Genomic DNA, 18,269 nt, shown 5'->3' with positions numbered 1-18,269 from the left:
CCGTGCTGGTTGTTGTTTATAATTGTGTTTCGTTCCAGGTGCTCCACCACTCTCCTCCTGACTTTGCATACTATACACGTCAGAGTCACTGGTCTGTAGTTTAGTGCCTCGTTTCTGTCACCTTTCTTAAAAATGGGGACTACATTTGCCGTCTTCCATATCTCAGGTAGTTGCCCAGTTTCAAGGGATGTATTGAAGATTGTGGTTAGTGGTATGCACAGCATCTCTGCTCCTTCTCTAAGGACCCACGGGGAGATGTTGTCCGGACCCCTCGCCTTTGAGGTATCAAGGTCACTTAGCAGCTTCTGCACCTGCTCCATTGTTTGTATGTCATCCAGCACCTGTTGGTATGTTCCCTGTTGGTGTTCCCCTCTGTGCTCTCTTCTCAGAGCCATTCCTGTCTTTTCTGTAAATACTTCCTTAAATTTCATGTTGAGCTCCTCGCATACCTACGTCATCCTTTGACGTAGATTTTGGCAGTTGTTGGGTTTTCCCAATTGACGTATTTTTTAAAATGCAAAATCTCATGATCAGAGGTAATTATAATTTTGCCAGATGCACGAGATCACCAATGATTTTTTAATTACATTCAGCATCTGGCAGATTAGAAGGATTTGCCAGATTCTGAATGTTTAGATAGAAGAGGTATAAGAGATTTATTCTTCTCCTTCTAATGAACATTCATGGCTCGTATTACCTCTGCTAAAAATTAAACTGTTCTGTTGATCCTGCTGGGCATGTATCTAACTGGGCATGTATCCTGCTGGGCATGTATCCTGCTGGGCATGTATCTTTCTGGGCATGTATTCTGCTGGGCATGTATCCTGATGGGCATGTAACTTGCTGGTCATGTATCCTGCTGGCTGGGCATGTATCCTGCTGGCTGGCCATGTATCCTGCTGGGCATATATCCTGTTGGGCATGCATCCTGCTGGGCATGTATCATGTGGGAGTTCGAACACGTGGACTTGGGTAAAGAAATACTCACGTAGGCTGGTAGTACGTATAATTACAGATAATGTGTGTAACGCCCTTACAGCCGTACCTATCTCTCTCGCTCCTCTCGTAACACTGACTGACTGGCCGCCCACAGTACCCATATGTGAGAGGGTCTTTGAATAATGCCAGGTCAGCGCAATATGAGTTCAGATAGTGACTCAGGCAGAGACGGTTGGTCGTGAGTCAACTGGCACAGTGGTTACTGGTAACTGGTTACTACTACTGAGAGCTCGGCGACGCTAATGTATGTCGTCCCGACATACAACTAATACAAACTAGAGATGGCAGGTATACGGCTTGGACTGATTCTATACAATGTCAAAGTACACAACAATTAAACATTATAACATACATAAGTAGAACATTGGAATGGAAGCTTACGTAACTGAAACTGTAATGCAATACAAGGTATAATATAGCACAACTTAAAACTCAACAAATGAACAACGAACTCAACGTTGAGATTACAAGTGATAAAAAAAAATTTTGATCGATCGATCTGTATTCATGTGATCTACGGATTCTGAGGGAGGAATATATACAAAGAAAGAGTGTTTAACAGAAAGGCAGATTCGGTGCACTCAAATCTAGACTGTTAACTCTCAGAATGCGGAGAGAACATGAACACAAAAAAAAATTCTTGAATACTGATAAGTTGATACTGTAATTATTCATCTATACAGGTTATTTACATTTAACCCCAACTCTGCTAGGGTGAGATTGACATATGCAGAATGGGTGTCATCTCTGGGAGGATCAAACTCTGTGGCATTGGCTAACTCATGCTGTATTTGAGGCAAATCTGAATTGGATGTTACAAATGATACTTGAGGATTTCTCAATACCTGTCGTGTACGTAGGGAATAACGACATTCAGGTTGATCGTCTGACTGAGTATCAGAGGAAGAGAGTACAGGATCAGGAGGATTGTCAGAGTCTGTCACATTAGTCTGGGTTGGAACATCATTATCATCACATACTAACTTCATATGATCTAAATGCGATTCTTTATACTGACCAGTACTAATCTCTCTAACCTTATACTTATTACCAGTGATATGTTCAACTACTCGATAAGGACCAACAAACTTTTGATCAAGCTTTGGCATTGCAGACGTTTTGTTAAAGTTAATCAGCATAACTCTCGAACCTACTTTGATTTTGGATGGCTTTGGTCGAGTGTTTGCGACTCTTGTAAATTCAGCTGTTGATTTATGAAGTGTTTCACGGATTCCTCTAAAAACACTTTGAGCTAAGCTGGTACGAGTTGCTATGAAATCATCAGGGTTGTAATTTGGTTTTGGATTAGAATATAACAACTCATAAGGCAAACGTTTATCTACACCATACAATGCATAATGTGGAGTGTCACCTATAGAAACATTGTAAGCAGAATTTATTGCACACTGCACATCAGGTATAACTTCATCCCAAGTTTCACTGTTGGGATTGATAGTGGCTCTCAAGACATCAAGTACTTTCTTATTGGTTCGTTCCGCTAACCCATTGCTGGCAGGATGATGAGGAACAATGGTGGATTTAGAGATCTTGTACAAGGTGCACAAATTTTCAAGAATTTCATTACAGAATTCACCTCCATTATCTGTTACTAGTGACTTAGGGGTGGTATGCCTGCAGATAATGCGTTCTTTAAACGCTTTAGCTACTGTCTCGGCAGTCTTATCTGCAATAGGAACTAACTCACAATATCTGGTGAAATGGTCTACCATAACACACAGATGTTTGTTACCTTGGAGGGAACATTGGAAATTAGTTAACAAATCTAGCGCAACTCTTTCCCACGGTTCGCTAGTAGTTGGATATACTTGGATTGGATTAGGACCATTAGCATTACCTTTATGTTGCATGCAGACACTACATTTCTTAACATACTCAGAAATATCAGTTGCCATACGAGGCCAAAAGTATTTCAATCTGGCTTGTTTTACTGAACGATCCATACCAGGGTGTGCAACACCTGGTACATCGTGAACTAGCTGTAAGGCTACATTCACTAGTGACTGTGGAATTACTAACTGGTATACTCTTCTGCTAGGAGTACCCAACTCGGCTGTTCGATACAGTAATTCTTGGTTCATGACAAAGTCACTGATGGGTGCTGGTGGCTTCACAGTCAGAATAAGATCTTCCTGGAGCAGGAATCGAATCACACCAGACCACATGGGATCTGTTCGTCGAGCATTCTTTACATCTTCAGCACTAAATGGAGGGTCTGCAGTTACTATACTAACATGTCGCGATAAGGCATCTGCGACTACATTTGACTTGCCAGGTAAATGCTCAAAGGTGGGATTGAACTCTTGGATAGTCAAGGTCCATCTGGCTAACCTTCCAGTAGGTTGTTTGTTCTGGAATAAGGGTATCAGTGGAGCATGGTCTGTCAAGACATGAACAGAGTACTGATAAATAATGTCTCGGAAGTGCTTTAAAGACCATACTATTGCTAAAGCTTCTTGCTCAGTTACTGTATAATTACGTTCAGCCTTCGTAAGGACTCGGCTAGCAAATGCAACTGCGTTGTACTTGCCATCGGTCTTCTGAGCTAGTACGGCACCTATGCCAATTGAACTAGCATCAGTTGTCAGATAGAAGGGCTTAGAAAAATCTGGAAATTTCAAAATTGGAGCAGAAGTTAGCTTTTCTTTTAGAGTTTGGAATGCTCTTTCTTGACGGAAGGTCCAAACAAAAGGAGCATCTTTCTTAAGCAACTCAGTTAGAGGAGCAGCTATGGAAGAAAAATTGGCAATGAAGGATCTATAAAAACCTGCTAAGCCCACAAAGGATCTTACGGCATCAGCAGTTTTGGGAGTTGGAAAATTTAGTACTGCAGTTACTTTACTTTGGTCAGTCGTAACCCCTCTAGGAGTGACTACGTGACCAAGAAACTTAATTTCTGATCTGAAAAATTGACATTTAGACAGTTTGATCTTTAAATTGGCTTCTTCAAGCTTACCAAGTACTACATCAAGTCTTTTCAAGTGTGTATCCACGTCTTTAGACATGACGATTACGTCATCTAAGTACACCATAAGTGCATTACCTATGAGACCTCTAAAGATATTAGTCATGAGCCTTGAGAACGTGATAGGGGAAGATCGTAATCCAAACGCCATACGGAGGAAGTGATAATGACCTGTAGGAGTGGAGAATGCAGTTAGCTCTTGGCTGTCCTCGTGAAGAGGGACTTGCCAAAACCCTTGTAACAAATCTAGGGTTGAAAAGACTTTGTTATCTCCGATATTACGTAAAAGATCACCCAGTACAGGGAGTGGAAAGCGATCTGGAATGGTTTTCGCGTTTAACTTCCTAAAGTCAATCACTGGGCGCCAAGTACCATCCTTCTTAGGTACTAGTATCAAGGGTGCATTCCAAGGGGAATTGCTAGGTGCAATAACTCCATCATCAAGCATTTGATTGATCAATTCTTCTGCGACAGCAACTTGTGAATGAGGCATTCTGTACGCAGGTATGTAGATAGGTCTAGTACCAGGTTCAAGTGGAATACGATGGGACAATAAGTTCGTTATACCCATCTTCTCACCTGGTAAAGCAATGGCTTTACGACGTTTGTTCAACAGAGTCAACAAACGCTTGACTTCATCTGGGAAGTCAGTGGGAGCTAAGTCTTTCTCCTCAACTGGTGGAACAGATTGATCCAGTGAAGTGGATGAGGTCTCCCCGGCAGAAATAGCACCGACCCACTGGTCAGGTGACAACTCATCCTCTACCTGAACAGGATAAGGATAGTGAACAAGGTCAACAAGATTGGTATTTGCCCTTAGGCGAACACTGTGACCAGAAGTGTTGGCCAGGAAGAAATGGATCTTACTATCTCTTACAACATGTAAGGATGGTTCAACAAATAGACCTTTTACTTTGCAGGAATCACTGTCAACTAGGACGTTATCACCATCTGGAACACTAGGAACAACTACAGATACTCTAGTGAGAGCACTAGCCGCAACAGAGACGTCTTTCTGCAGACGGCATGTGACATCAACAAGAGATGGCATTACTAGTTTCAAGTAATTGTTTTCCGACAAGGCGTCCCCTGTGGAGAAACTACTACTCGAACTAGCAGGCATTGCAGGGATAGGTTGTGCACTCAAGGCAATCTGAGTGTCCTCGGACACTTGAGGCATCGGACTATCCTGCAAGTCTGAAGGTATAGGTGGAACACTGATGGGAGTGACAGAATTACCAGTGCCTGACTGCTTGGGTATGCTACTGGAGAATGCATTAGCTTGTAAGGACTTAATCCGTACATCATACTCTGCAGCAGTATAACAGATTTCTGATCCAAGCTGGTAACCCCAGAATGGAACGATCAAGTCGTCAATTTGGGCATGCCATCGATAAGGGTCGAGCACAATGCGTAAGTCTCGCATGGAAGCAAAGCCCAGTAGAAGGTCACCAGGGAAAGTAATCTGGTCGACAACAAGGAAAGAAGCAGTGAAGTCTCTACCTTGGATAGAAAAGGTTAGGGAAATCCGACCTCGGACACGCAGGTGAGAACCAGCTACTCCACTAAGGGAGGACACATGAGTCGGTTCTACGAGAAGGACATGTCGTAACTGCTTATCCTTAAACAAACTAGACCTAATAATATTGACTTGCGCACCAGAGTCCATGAACAAATGAACGGGCGCATTATAAACAGATGCTTGCACTATAGGGCCTATGGTTGCATTGGAAGTTATGTGCAAACAAAAAGGTGGATTGTCATCAGAAAAGACTTGTTCTACTTCATCCCCAAAATCATCTATGTCAGAGACATGTGAAGCAACATCATCAGCAGGATTGTCATTCTCGAGACTGCTTAAGGCTTCAAAGGAATTGTGAACGGGGATGGTGTACTCATTATCACCTACTGTCACCATGGGACGGTTTGACTGGGGCGCTCGAATTCCCCCGAATTGGAAGAACGAGCCTGGTTCTGGTTAGTTTGAGAATTGAAAGAATGAGCCTGGTTCTGGTTATTTTGAGAACCACGATATCTGTTTCCTCTACGGGTTCTGCGGTTGGAACGACCACGGAAAGACCTAGAGTACTGAAGGTTATAGAGAGCATTGCACTCAGATGTGTCATGTCCATGTATTCTATGATAAGTACAGTAGGGAAGATCTGGGTACTCATCATCAGTACGACGTCTCTTAGGGTAACTATCAGGACAATTAATTGCAATATGGCCACGGAAACCACAGTTGTAACAATTCCGCCGACTATGGTTACTGAATGTACTATGAATACTACGAGGTGTATAACGACTCTGTACACTGGTTCTTGGTGATCTCTGAGATGGTTGACGACCACGATTTGTCTCTGTGGCGCAAACAAGAGGTGGTGCAGACTGAGGCATATGTGTGACATTACTTTTGATACAAGGGAAAGTACCCTGGGGGCACAAGGAACGTACATGATTTAAGGCTGTAAGTGGTTCCATCGTCACAGTTGGAGGATGAGCCTCATAAGCACACACAGAAGCAGGTGGCATTAGTTCTTTAATTGCTCCAAAAGCTGCCATTTTAGCAAACGATGCTGTGGATGGTTTGTCCTCGTCAGGGACAAAAGATGATGATTGGACAGCATTGATAAATGATGATAAAAGTTTGTCTAATCTAACAGCAAATGCACTCAACGATTCATTACTCATGGGTGTAGCATTCACTAGTTCCCTAAGAACGACATATGGATCAGCTGTTTTTACTGGGACAAGGAAAGAACGAATCAGTTCCTCATATTGTGACCACTTAGTAAGATTCCTGAAGTCACGCATATCAAGGAGATCAACAACGTGAACAGCAGCAGGGGATCGATAAATAGCTTCTTTAGCAAGTCTGATAAGACTTTCCTCTGAAGGAGGACCTTCAACTAGAGCACTAGCACGAGAACGAATGGCTGCAAACCATGCTTCAAGACTATGTACATGGCCATTGAATAAAGGTAACGCATCAAGGGAATCACGAGTATAACTATAATATCTCAGTGTCTGGGTCGGTCTGTCAGTCGCTAAGGAACTGTGAGGACTGATGACAGGAGCAGCAGTAGCCTGAGAGGTCTGAGTGTCGACATTCACTAAAGTATCACTTGACGGTATGTGAGACATAATGGCAAAGTAACACGAGAACAAATAAGGCAAAAATAATGAAGAATAAAAATGATATAAAATTCTAGAATTGAAATAAAGATGCAACTAATTCTGCAGAAGGAATAAAAAAAAAATGTCTAAGATACACTGCAAGAGGAAGGACAACTCAATGTGAAGGACTATTGGTCAAGAAAATAAAATTTACATTGAAATATACAAGTAAAAATATTAATGGAGACTGAATTAAATGCAAAATGAGCTGTCTTTACTCTTGCTAATAAAGAAATTAATTAATTAAATTTTTAAATCAATGTAAAAGTATAAAATAAAATTACTAAATTGTTAACCGGGAAATTTAAGTATTTTCTAAGAATGCATAAACGAGATTAAAATATAATTCATAAAAATAACAATAAAAGAAAATAATTCACTGCAGAACAAGTGCAACAAAATAATTCACTGCAGAACAAGTGCAACAAAATAATTCACTGCAGAACAAGTGCAACAAAATAAGGTGTAGAAATAATCACTGCAGTAGTAAAGTGTCACTGAGAAAACTCGGGTTAAAAAATAAAATTAAAATATGAAGAAAAAAAAACTGATTGAACACTTTAACTCTTAATTGTAAATTAGACAAAACAATTTACTCAAGCAGAGTAAAGAAAACACTTTACGTTAAAAGTAATTGAAATTACATCAAGAGTGAATTTGTTCAAAGAAATATAAAAATATGAATAAAATAAAACAAAGGAACAAAACGGGTAATGTCACACTTACAGTGGCAAAAATAATGGTACACAGTCTGCGAAAAAATTAGAGGAATGAGACACTGCTGGCATACGAAAAAAGACACACGTAGAAATAAATGGATAATTTGGTATACTGGGGTGAATATCACTGCATGAAATACAATGACAATTACTGGAGAATACAACGCTGAAAGAATACAATAAAAAAATGAATCACTTCACACAGAGTGACTGATTGGTACACTACACAATAATACTTACTACAGACAGGAGTAGCATAAAAAAAAACACAGAATAAAAAAAAATATGAGTGAAAACACTGAAAAATATTGTAAAAATAATGAGTCAAAGAATTACTGAGTCTACACTGAAAACACAAGGTTTAGAGTACACAAGCAATTTACTATAAATGTCTCACACACGCAAATGTCTTTAAATGCTAGAAAAATGTCTCTAAAGTATCACTGAAGTCTGTAGTAGTCGGGTGATTACTGGTGATGAGGGTAGGTTGTAGGTTGTCCTGCGCGGTGATGACTGACGCCTCCTACACTCACTGTTGTCGGAAGAAATGCGCTCACTCGGTGGACTCCCATAATTGGGTTTTATCGTTGGCGCTCACCTACAATCTCTTGACCAATTATGTGAGCCAAAACAGTATTAGGACCCGGTACAAGGTACAAACAACCACAGGTAGATGAGGTGGGTGGCTGGTGGTGGTGGTTGATGGTGGGTGGGTGAGAGTATGGTGGGTAAGAGAGACTCGCTGACGCACTGCCGCGCACCCCACTCTACCCACGAAGGTGGCTTAATAAGCCACTCTATGCCACAGGAATGGTGAAAACCACTCTTAGCATCCAACAGGGAGCACAAAGCGATATAGACAATACTTCAGAGGAACTTGGCTTACTTTTTACTGCGTGGCTTACTTCTCTCTCTCAGCTGGGTTAGAAGCTGGGTTGGCTGACTGGCTTACCCCACGAGAATGGCTGGCTGGAAGACGTGTAACGATGCACAAAGCACGGAGGAGCAGTTGGATGACAGGAGACAGGCTGGATGATAGGCTGACTGGCGTTCACTTCCACAGTCTGGCTTACTGACTGGCTTAATTGCAAAATCCGGGTCAACCCCTCGGAGATTGAAGCAATTAGCACACGAACTAAGCCAGGAAGCTTGAAACGGCTGCAACAGGCTTGCAGGCTGAAGGTAGTGAGTGAGGGTAAGCGGCTGGCTGGAGGTTCACCTTTGACCCTGCCGGCTACTCACAAACAGTCTTGTAACGTCTTGAATTACTCGTAAAAACTAAATCCACGCTCCACACTGGTGCCACCATTTATCATGTGGGAGTTCGAACACGTGGACTTGGGTAAAGAAATACTCACGTAGGCTGGTAGTACGTATAATTACAGATAATGTGTGTAACGCCCTTACAGCCGTACCTATCTCTCTCGCTCCTCTCGTAACACTGACTGACTGGCCGCCCACAGTACCCATATGTGAGAGGGTCTTTGAATAATGCCAGGTCAGCGCAATATGAGTTCAGATAGTGACTCAGGCAGAGACGGTTGGTCGTGAGTCAACTGGCACAGTGGTTACTGGTAACTGGTTACTACTACTGAGAGCTCGGCCTCTTTGAATAATGCCAGGTCAGCACAATATGAGTTCAGATAGTGACTCAGGCAGAGACGGTTGGTCGTGAGTCAACTGGCACAGTGGTTACTGGTAACTGGTTACTACTACTGAGACATGTGTCTTGCTGGGCATGTATCCTGCTGGGCATATATCCTGTTGGGCATGTATCCTGCTGGGCATGTATCCTGCTAGGCATGTATCCTGCTGGCTGGGCATGTATCCTGCTGGCTGGCCATGTATCCTGCTGGCTGGCCATGTATCCTGTTGGGCATATATCCTGTTGGGCATGTATCCTGCTGGGCATGTGTCTTGCTGGGCAAGTATCCTGCTGGGCATGTATCCTGCTTGGCATATATCCTGCTGGGCATATATCCTGGTGAGCCTGTATCCTGCTGGACATGTATCCTGCATGCTCTTGTGTTTAAGTCCTTCAGCGTAAGAGCTGTTATGGAAACATTCGTGAGAGATACATAACAAAGTCACGACGATCAATATCGAAGTTAACAGATGACTTTGTTAGTTTGTTAGCAGATTAAAGCAAGTACCAAAAAAACTTTAAAAAAACATTATATATCTTTCAAGTTGTAAAACAAGTTGTAAAACTCAGTACAAAGTTGTAGAGCAGAATACAATATTGTGAAACAAAACACAATGTTAAACAAAGTTTTAAGCTGTGAAACTCCCACAAAGTTGGAAAACTCAACACAAATGTATAGTTTGCAACACATGTTAGAACATAAAACGTCAGCTACCCGTCTGGTCCTCGTGCTGGTACCTCAGGAGGCGAGGCGTCGACAAGTCTGTCTGTCCTCATGAACGATCTGAAAGCTAAATCGGAAGTGTAAACATTGCTGGGAGCACCTCCCGTGTTCTTAGTGACGTGTCGGAATAAACATAGACACGGGTACGAGTGCCTCCACTCACTAGCGCACCTAAACATGATCTTGTGCCAGTTCTCTCACTTGCCCGTGAAGGTGGATGCTGGTACGCAGGCATTCACGCACGTTCCCAGGTACTCACGCAAGCACCCAGGCACTCACGCACGCACCCAGGCACTCACGCACGCACCCAGGCACTCACGCACGCACCCAGGCACTCACGCACGCACCCAGGCACTCACGCACGCACCCAGGCACTCACGCACGCATGCCTGGCAACCCACCGCATACTACGGTTTATGTAACGGATGGCAGAATTCTTTTTGTCGGCCACCCTTTCATAATCAAATGTTGGATGACCTGGTTTGTGGACTAGAAGTATTTGCAGTCAACCCCCTTCTAACAGTGCACAAGGTGAGACTCTGTGAACACCCCTTCAAAGACCATGAGTTGCAGTGATTCTTGTTCAGGTTTTAGCGTTTTAAAGTGCTGCTCAACACTTCTGCATATTCAGTTGTAGCAGCTTTTTTAATTTACGTGTTTTGCTTATTTGTTTTTATGTAACCTATGTAAGAAGGCCTAATTCAGTCTAACGTAACATAACTTTAAAAGTGTTTAGCACAGATGACTTCGACCAGCTTCCTCAAGGGTGATTCAGTTCATACTTCGAGGGTCATGGACTTTACCTCTGGGTTGCAGAGCGAGGAGAGGGACACGGTGGCTTCCTGTTGATTATTGATGACTACTCATGTACCATGTACAGTTATAGAGCAAGTCACTGTTCACTGTGAAGCTTCTTACCACTGTCGGCAGGTTCATGTCTGTCTCGTGAACAGCAGACGGAAGATTAAGCTCCTCCACTCTTTCCTCTGAATGAATCATACTGTTTTATCTTCACACAGAGGATACATCCTCTCAACATTAGGACGTGGGATTATCTAGGTATCTTATCTTTATCGGGTTCCTGGGAAATAAGCGGACGGAGGCTGAGAAGATTGCTCTATTGTTTACTCTGCAGATGTCATCTTCCTCTTAGTAGTTTTGCGAGCAGCATAAGTTGCTTTGTTCTTTGTATATGGCAGACATGTAACCATTGTCGGGACTTGTATTTTGCACCTAGCTCCTAGCACTTATGCTGCCATCTGGTGGTTCAAGTTGAGCCCTTGGACTCAGCTGAGTTTACCCTGATCCTCCCTCACTAACAGGCCAGCCATCAGCCAAACAAGACTTAATTAATCCTCCTAACTCTCCCGCAGGCCTACAGCCTGACGTGGAGCTAACAACAACCAACCTGCCCGTACCATATCCCCAAAATAAACCTAAGGCTCACCTGCAAGCACCTCCCAGCAACCATGCTACCAAGACTCAACCAAAAACTGTATGAGCCGCACAGACGGAATCAGCATCACTTGGGCAACACTGCACCACTGCTATGAGTTGTTTTATGTCGACTGAGGATTCTACACACTCATCTCCACCAAAGACACTTCGATCATATCCATTCTTTGCTCCACCTGAAGTGAATCACTAACTGCTTGTGTGTGTGTTTTTTTTTTTACAGAGTATCCTGTACTTCAGACTTAGTACAGGTACAATTGTACAATTACCAAAGCTAACGCAAACCCACTAGCTAACGTTCAGAACAGCTACCATGGCTGACATAGGTGTCAACACCTTGTATGAGCCCCACATACGTGATGGAATATGACTGGGAAACAGTTAAATATTGTTCCCACGGAGTTATGTAATGATATAGTTAGTATTATTGGCATTATATGATGATATAGTTAGCATTATTGGCATTATTATCATTGTTGTTGTAGTCGTCGTTGCTGTTCTTATTGTTGTTGTCAGCTGCACGGTCAGTCTCACACTGACTCACGAAATCGTAATGACACGATTGCAAACAAACCATACCACGGGCGGGGATAGAACCCGCGATCAGAGAGTCTCAAAACTCCAGACCGTCGCGTTAGCCACTGGACCAGCTAGCCACAATAAGATTCGTCCAACTAGGTATATTTTTACATCATAGGAAGGTTAGCATAGGCACCACTGCTGGACGAATCTTATTGTGGCTAGCTGGTCCAGTGGCTAACGTGACGGTCTGGAGTTTTGAGACTCTGATCACGGGTTCTATCCCCGCCCGCGGTATGGTTTAGTCTCACACTAACAAACGTAGCATTATTCATTCATTATACTATCTTGCCAGAAGTGTATAAGCACTATAATTCAGGTAACCTTCCAATTATTATTATTATTATTATTATTATTATTATTATTATTATTATTATTATTATTATTATTATTATTATTATAATATTCATGCTAATTTGATTATCCCGAGAGTGTTCTACAGCACCTGGGAATGAAAGCCAATCAGTTTTGATCCGAGGAAAGGGAGTTCGGCTTTAAGTCCCTGGATTAAGGGCCCGTCACCCTATGTGTGTGTATTCACCTAATTGTGGTTGCAGGGGTCGATTCATGGCTCCTGGCCCCACCTCTTCACTGGTCGCTACTAGGTCCACTCTCTGCTTGTTCCATGAGCTTTATCATATCTCTTCATAAAACTATGTATGGATCCTGCCTCCACTACATCACTCTACAGATTGTTTCACTTCCTAAAAACTCTATGACTGAAGAAATACTTCCTAACATCCCTGTGACTCATCTGAGTTTTCAACTTCTAGTTGTGACCCCTTGTTGCTGTGTTACATCTCTGAAACATTCTGTCCGTATCCACCTTGTGAATTCCTCTCAGTATTTTATATGTCGTAATCAGGTTCCCCCCATCCCTCCTGTCGTCCAGTGTTCTCAGATTAATTTCCCTTAACCTCTCCTCGTAGGACATACCCCTTAGCTTCCGGACTAGTCTTGTTGCAAACCTTTCTTGTTGCACTTTCTAATTTCTTGACGTGTTTGACCAGGTTTGGGTTCCATACTGGTGTGTGTGTGTTGGGTGACTGTGGCAACAGTTGAGGGGTTTTAACTGATGGCATTGTAAATGGTGGAGTTTAGCTGACATTTCTTTATTATGTGTGTAAAAAGGAGCATTTAAGCCATTCTTTGTACCCAACACTGAGGAACTGACTAGTTTCAGCGCTTACTAGCCCATGCTTGTGATATACTGGGATACAGTTTGCTTCTAAATATTTACTGGGTCCAAAAGTACCACTGGATGACATCCTATGTCTGTTTTGGGATTCTGATCCTTTTAGTTTCACGTAGCCCTAACTTTTGCTCTTATAAACACCATTTGACCGTATTTCCAGGAGAACCAGACAGAAGGATGGTAGATATCTGCCTCAATAAGGTTGGAGAGATTGAGTATAGAGAAATTTTCCCTGAACAGTCGTGCTCTGGGGAGGAAACCCCTTGTGTCAGGTTGAAGGGTGAAAACCTCTCTGTGTAGTTAAGGTTAGATGATTTAGAAGCTGGACTCTCCTTTGTACTACCTGTAGGAGTTGGAATCGATGCTACTTGTGGAAGTTGGACTCTCCTTTGTACTAATTGTAGAAGTTGGACTCTCTGCTACTTGTGGAAGTTGGACTCTTCTGTGTACTACTTGTAGAAGTTGGAATCTATTATTAATCTGGAGTAAGTAAATATTCAGTTGTCAGTTTAGACTGAATTCCCCTTTCTCAAGTGTGCAATTAACTTACTGTGTAGTATCTTATCATGTATCTTACTATGTAGTAACTTCCCATGCATTTTACTGTGTTATATTACTCAGTAAATAAGTGTCAAATTCCCAAGTCTTTATATTTCAATATGTCAGATATTATTCCCATTACTCTTGAGTAAGATTAATTATTGTTGAGTAAGACTGATTATTATAAGATCAAGTATTGTAAGTCTGAGAAGCTCTCTTAGTTGTGGTTTAATTATATTAATGGTTTATCCTATGATAACTGGGAGACGATTCTAATCTCTTCAGTACACAAGCTTGAACCATTAGTGTTTTAAGGGGTGGACCGGTAAGCCAGCGGAAGGCCTCGGTCAGATGACCAAAAGCTCCAGTGGCAGGTCATCATATAACTAAGACCCGCGTCAGGAAATACTTGTCCTGTTTCCTGACAAACCTTACCTAACCTTTCAGTAGCTTCTAAGTGAAGATAAAATTTAGAAAGTGGTGGTATTATAGCTACCACTGTTAGCATGATGTAAGATAGTGCTACGTTCTTGTTCTTCTTATGTTGTGGGTAAGAAGGGTGTGTCATTCTTACCAGTGATATCATGTACTTCGTCTGGTTATTCCAGTACTGTGTGTGTAAAAAAAAGACCTCATTTTTCTGATCTGTGACATGTGATATTCTTTCTTATACCTTCAACTCTTTCTCTCTCTCTGTCTCCCTTTCACACTCTATTTTCATCCATATTTTTCGTTTCAGTCCTCCTAACCCCTCCATTCTGTTTCCTCCATGTTCTTCCCTTCATTACTAATAAACTCTCCCTTCAACTGTGCTTCGTGCAGCCACACACACCTGCCTCCACCGTGTGGTGGATCATTCTCTGTGCAGCCACACACCTGCCTCCAGTGTGTGGTGGATCATTCTCTGTGCAGCCACACACCTGCCTCCAGTGTGTGGTGGATCATTCTCTGTGCAGCCACACACCTGCCTCCAGCGTGTGGTGGATCATTCTCTGTGCAGCCACACACCTGCCTCCAGGGTGTGGTGGGTCATTCTCTGTGCAGCCACACACCTGCCTCCAGCGTGTGGTGGGTCATTCTCTGTGCAGCCACACACCTGCCTCCAGCGTGTGGTGGATCACTCTCTGTGCAGCCACACACCTGCCTCCAGCGTGTGGTGGATCACTCTCTGTTCAGCCTCACTCCTGCCTCCAGCGTGTGGTGGATCACTCTCTGTTCAGCCTCACACCTGCCTCCAGCGTGTGGTGGATCATTCTCTGTTCAGCCTCACTCCTGCCTCCAGCGTGTGGTGGATCATTCTCTGTTCAGCCTCACTCCTGCCTCCAGCGTGTGGTGGATCATTCTCTGTTCAGCCTCACTCCTGCCTCCAGCGTGTGGTGGATCACTCTCTGTTCAGCCTCACTCCTGCCTCCAGCGTGTGGTGGATCATTCTCTGTTCAGCCTCACTCCTGCCTCCAGCGTGTGGTGGATCATTCTCTGTTCATCCTCACACCTGCTTCCAGCGTGTGGTGGATCACTCTTCAAGGACACGCAACACGTATGAGGAAATATTTAGGAAGTTACAGAATGACCATTCACCAGTCAAGCCTTCCCTTCTCCCTACCTACGTATTTCCTCCTTCCTTCCTCTCTCTCACTCTCTGTTTCAGTCTCTGTCTCTAAGTCTCTCCCTCCTTCCCTCCCTCTCCCCACCGACTTCTCCCACTCCCTCCCAACCTCCAAGGCATGGAGAAATATTTTGGCAACTTTCCTTACACTTCTGCTTGCTGCTACTGCCCACCTAGAGATAAAATTAGGTACCAATGCCACAGTCTGCAGGACTGCCATATCCTCTAAGGGACAAACTGCAGTTCTCTGTGGTAGTAACTCCAGTACCCACATACAGCAAGTAAGTGTTTGTTAAATGTATCATTGATGGTAATTAAAAATAAAACATCGTTTCTCTCTATTTCTCGAGCCTCCCGGGTTGGCACTAGTGCCAGGCCCACGCAGGTGAGTCACGTGGTCAGCCTGACGCAGGTGAGTAGCAGGTCTGGCACACCTGGTCAGCCTTAGGCAGGTGAGCAACTGGGGTGACACACCTGGTCAGCCTCACGCAGGTGAGTCACATGGGTGACACACTTGGTTAGCCTCACGCAGGTGACAGCGGTAACATACCTGGTCAGCCTCACGCAGGTGAGTAACAATGGTGACACACCTGGTCAGCCTCACGCAGGTGAGTAACAGGAGTGACACACCTGGTCAGATTCACGCAGGTGAGTAACATGGGTGACACACCTGGTCAGCCTCACGCAGGTGAGTAACAGGGGTGACACACCTGGACAGCATGACGCAGGTGAGTAACAGGAGTGACACACCTGGTCAGCCTCACGCAGGTGAGTATCAGGAGTGGCACACCTGGTCAGCCTCACGCAGGTGAGTAACAGGAGTGACACACCTGGTCAGCCTCATGCAGGTGAGTAACAGGGGTGACACACCTGGTCAGCCTGACGCAGGTAATAGGAGTGACACACCTGGTCAGCCTCATGCAGGTGAGTATCAGGAGTGACACACCTGGTCAGCCTCACGCAGGTGAGTAACAGGAGTGACACACCTGGACAACATGACGCATGTGAGTAACAGGAGTGACACACCTGGTCAGCCTGACGCAGGTAACAGGAGTGACACACCTGGTCAGCCGCATGCAGGTGAGTATCAGGAGTGACACACCTGGACAGCCTAACGCAGGTGAGTAACAGGTGACACACCTGGTCAGCCTGACGCAGGTAACAGGAGTGACACACCTGGACAGCCTGACGCAGGAGAGTAACAGGAGTGACACACCTGGTCAGCCTGACGCAGGAGAGTAACAGGAGTGACACACCTGGTCAGCCTGACGCAGGAGAGTAACAGGAGTGACACACCTGGTCAGCCTGACGCAGGAGAGTAACAGGAGTGACACACCTGGTCAGCCTGACGCAGGAGAGTAACAGGAGTGACACACCTGGTCAGCCTGACGCAGGAGAGTAACAGGAGTGACACACCTGGTCAGCCTGACGCAGGAGAGTAACAGGAGTGACACACCTGGTCAGCCTGACGCAGAAGAGTAACAGGAGTGACACACCTGGTCAGCCTGACGCAGGAGAGTAACAGGAGTGACACACCTGGTCAGCCTGACGCAGGAGAGTAACAGGAGTGACACACCTGGTCAGCCTGACACAGGAGAGTAACAGGAGTGACACACCTGGTCAGCCTGACGCAGGAGAGTAACAGGAGTGACACACCTGGTCAGCCTGACGCAGGAGAGTAAAAGGAGTGACACACCTGGTCAGCCTGACGCAGGAGAGTAACAGGAGTGACACACCTGGTCAGCCTGACGCAGGAGAGTAACAGGAGTGACACACCTGATCAGCCTGACGCAGGAGAGTAACAGGAGTGACACACCTGGTCAGCCTGACGCAGGAGAGTAACAGGAGTGACACACCTGGTCAGCCTGACGCAGGAGAGTAACAGGAGTGGCACACCTGGTCAGCCTGACGCAGGAGAGTAACAGGAGTGACACACCTGGTCAGCCTGACGCAGGAGAGTAACAGGAGTGGCACACCTGGTCAGCCTGACGCAGGAGAGTAACAGGAGTGACACACCTGGTCAGCCTGACGCAGGAGAGTAACAGGAGGGACACACCTGGTCAGCCTGACGCAGGAGAGTAACAGGAGTGACACACCTGGTCAGCCTGACGCAGGAGAGTAACAGGAGGGACACACCTGGTCAGCCTGACGCAGGAGAGTAACAGGAGTGGCACACCTGGTCAGCCTGACGCAGGAGAGTAACAGGAGTGACACACCTGGACAGCCTGACGCAGGAGAGTAACAGGAGTGGCACACCTGGTCAGCCTGACGCAGGAGAGTAACAGGAGTGGCACACCTGGTCAGCCTGACGCAGGAGAGTAACAGGAGTGACACACCTGGTCAGCCTGACGCAGGAGAGTAACAGGAGTGACACACCTGGACAGCCTGACGCAGGAGAGTAACAGGAGTGACACACCTGGTCAGCCTGACGCAGGAGAGTAACAGGAGTGACACACCTGGACAGCCTGACGCAGGAGAGTAACAGGAGTGGCACACCTGGTCAGCCTGACGCAGGAGAGTAACAGGAGTGGCACACCTGGTCAGCCTCATGTCAGGCGCATCTCTCCACCCTACAGAACACTACACTAAATTTAAAAAAATAAAATAAAAAGTGCTAAAACACTACAAAAACACTGAAAAAACTATT

Source organism: Cherax quadricarinatus, chromosome 70 (genome assembly GCF_038502225.1).
Source record: "Cherax quadricarinatus isolate ZL_2023a chromosome 70, ASM3850222v1, whole genome shotgun sequence".
NCBI lineage: Eukaryota > Metazoa > Arthropoda > Malacostraca > Decapoda > Parastacidae > Cherax > Cherax quadricarinatus.
Note: the sequence above shows the minus strand (reverse complement) of the source record.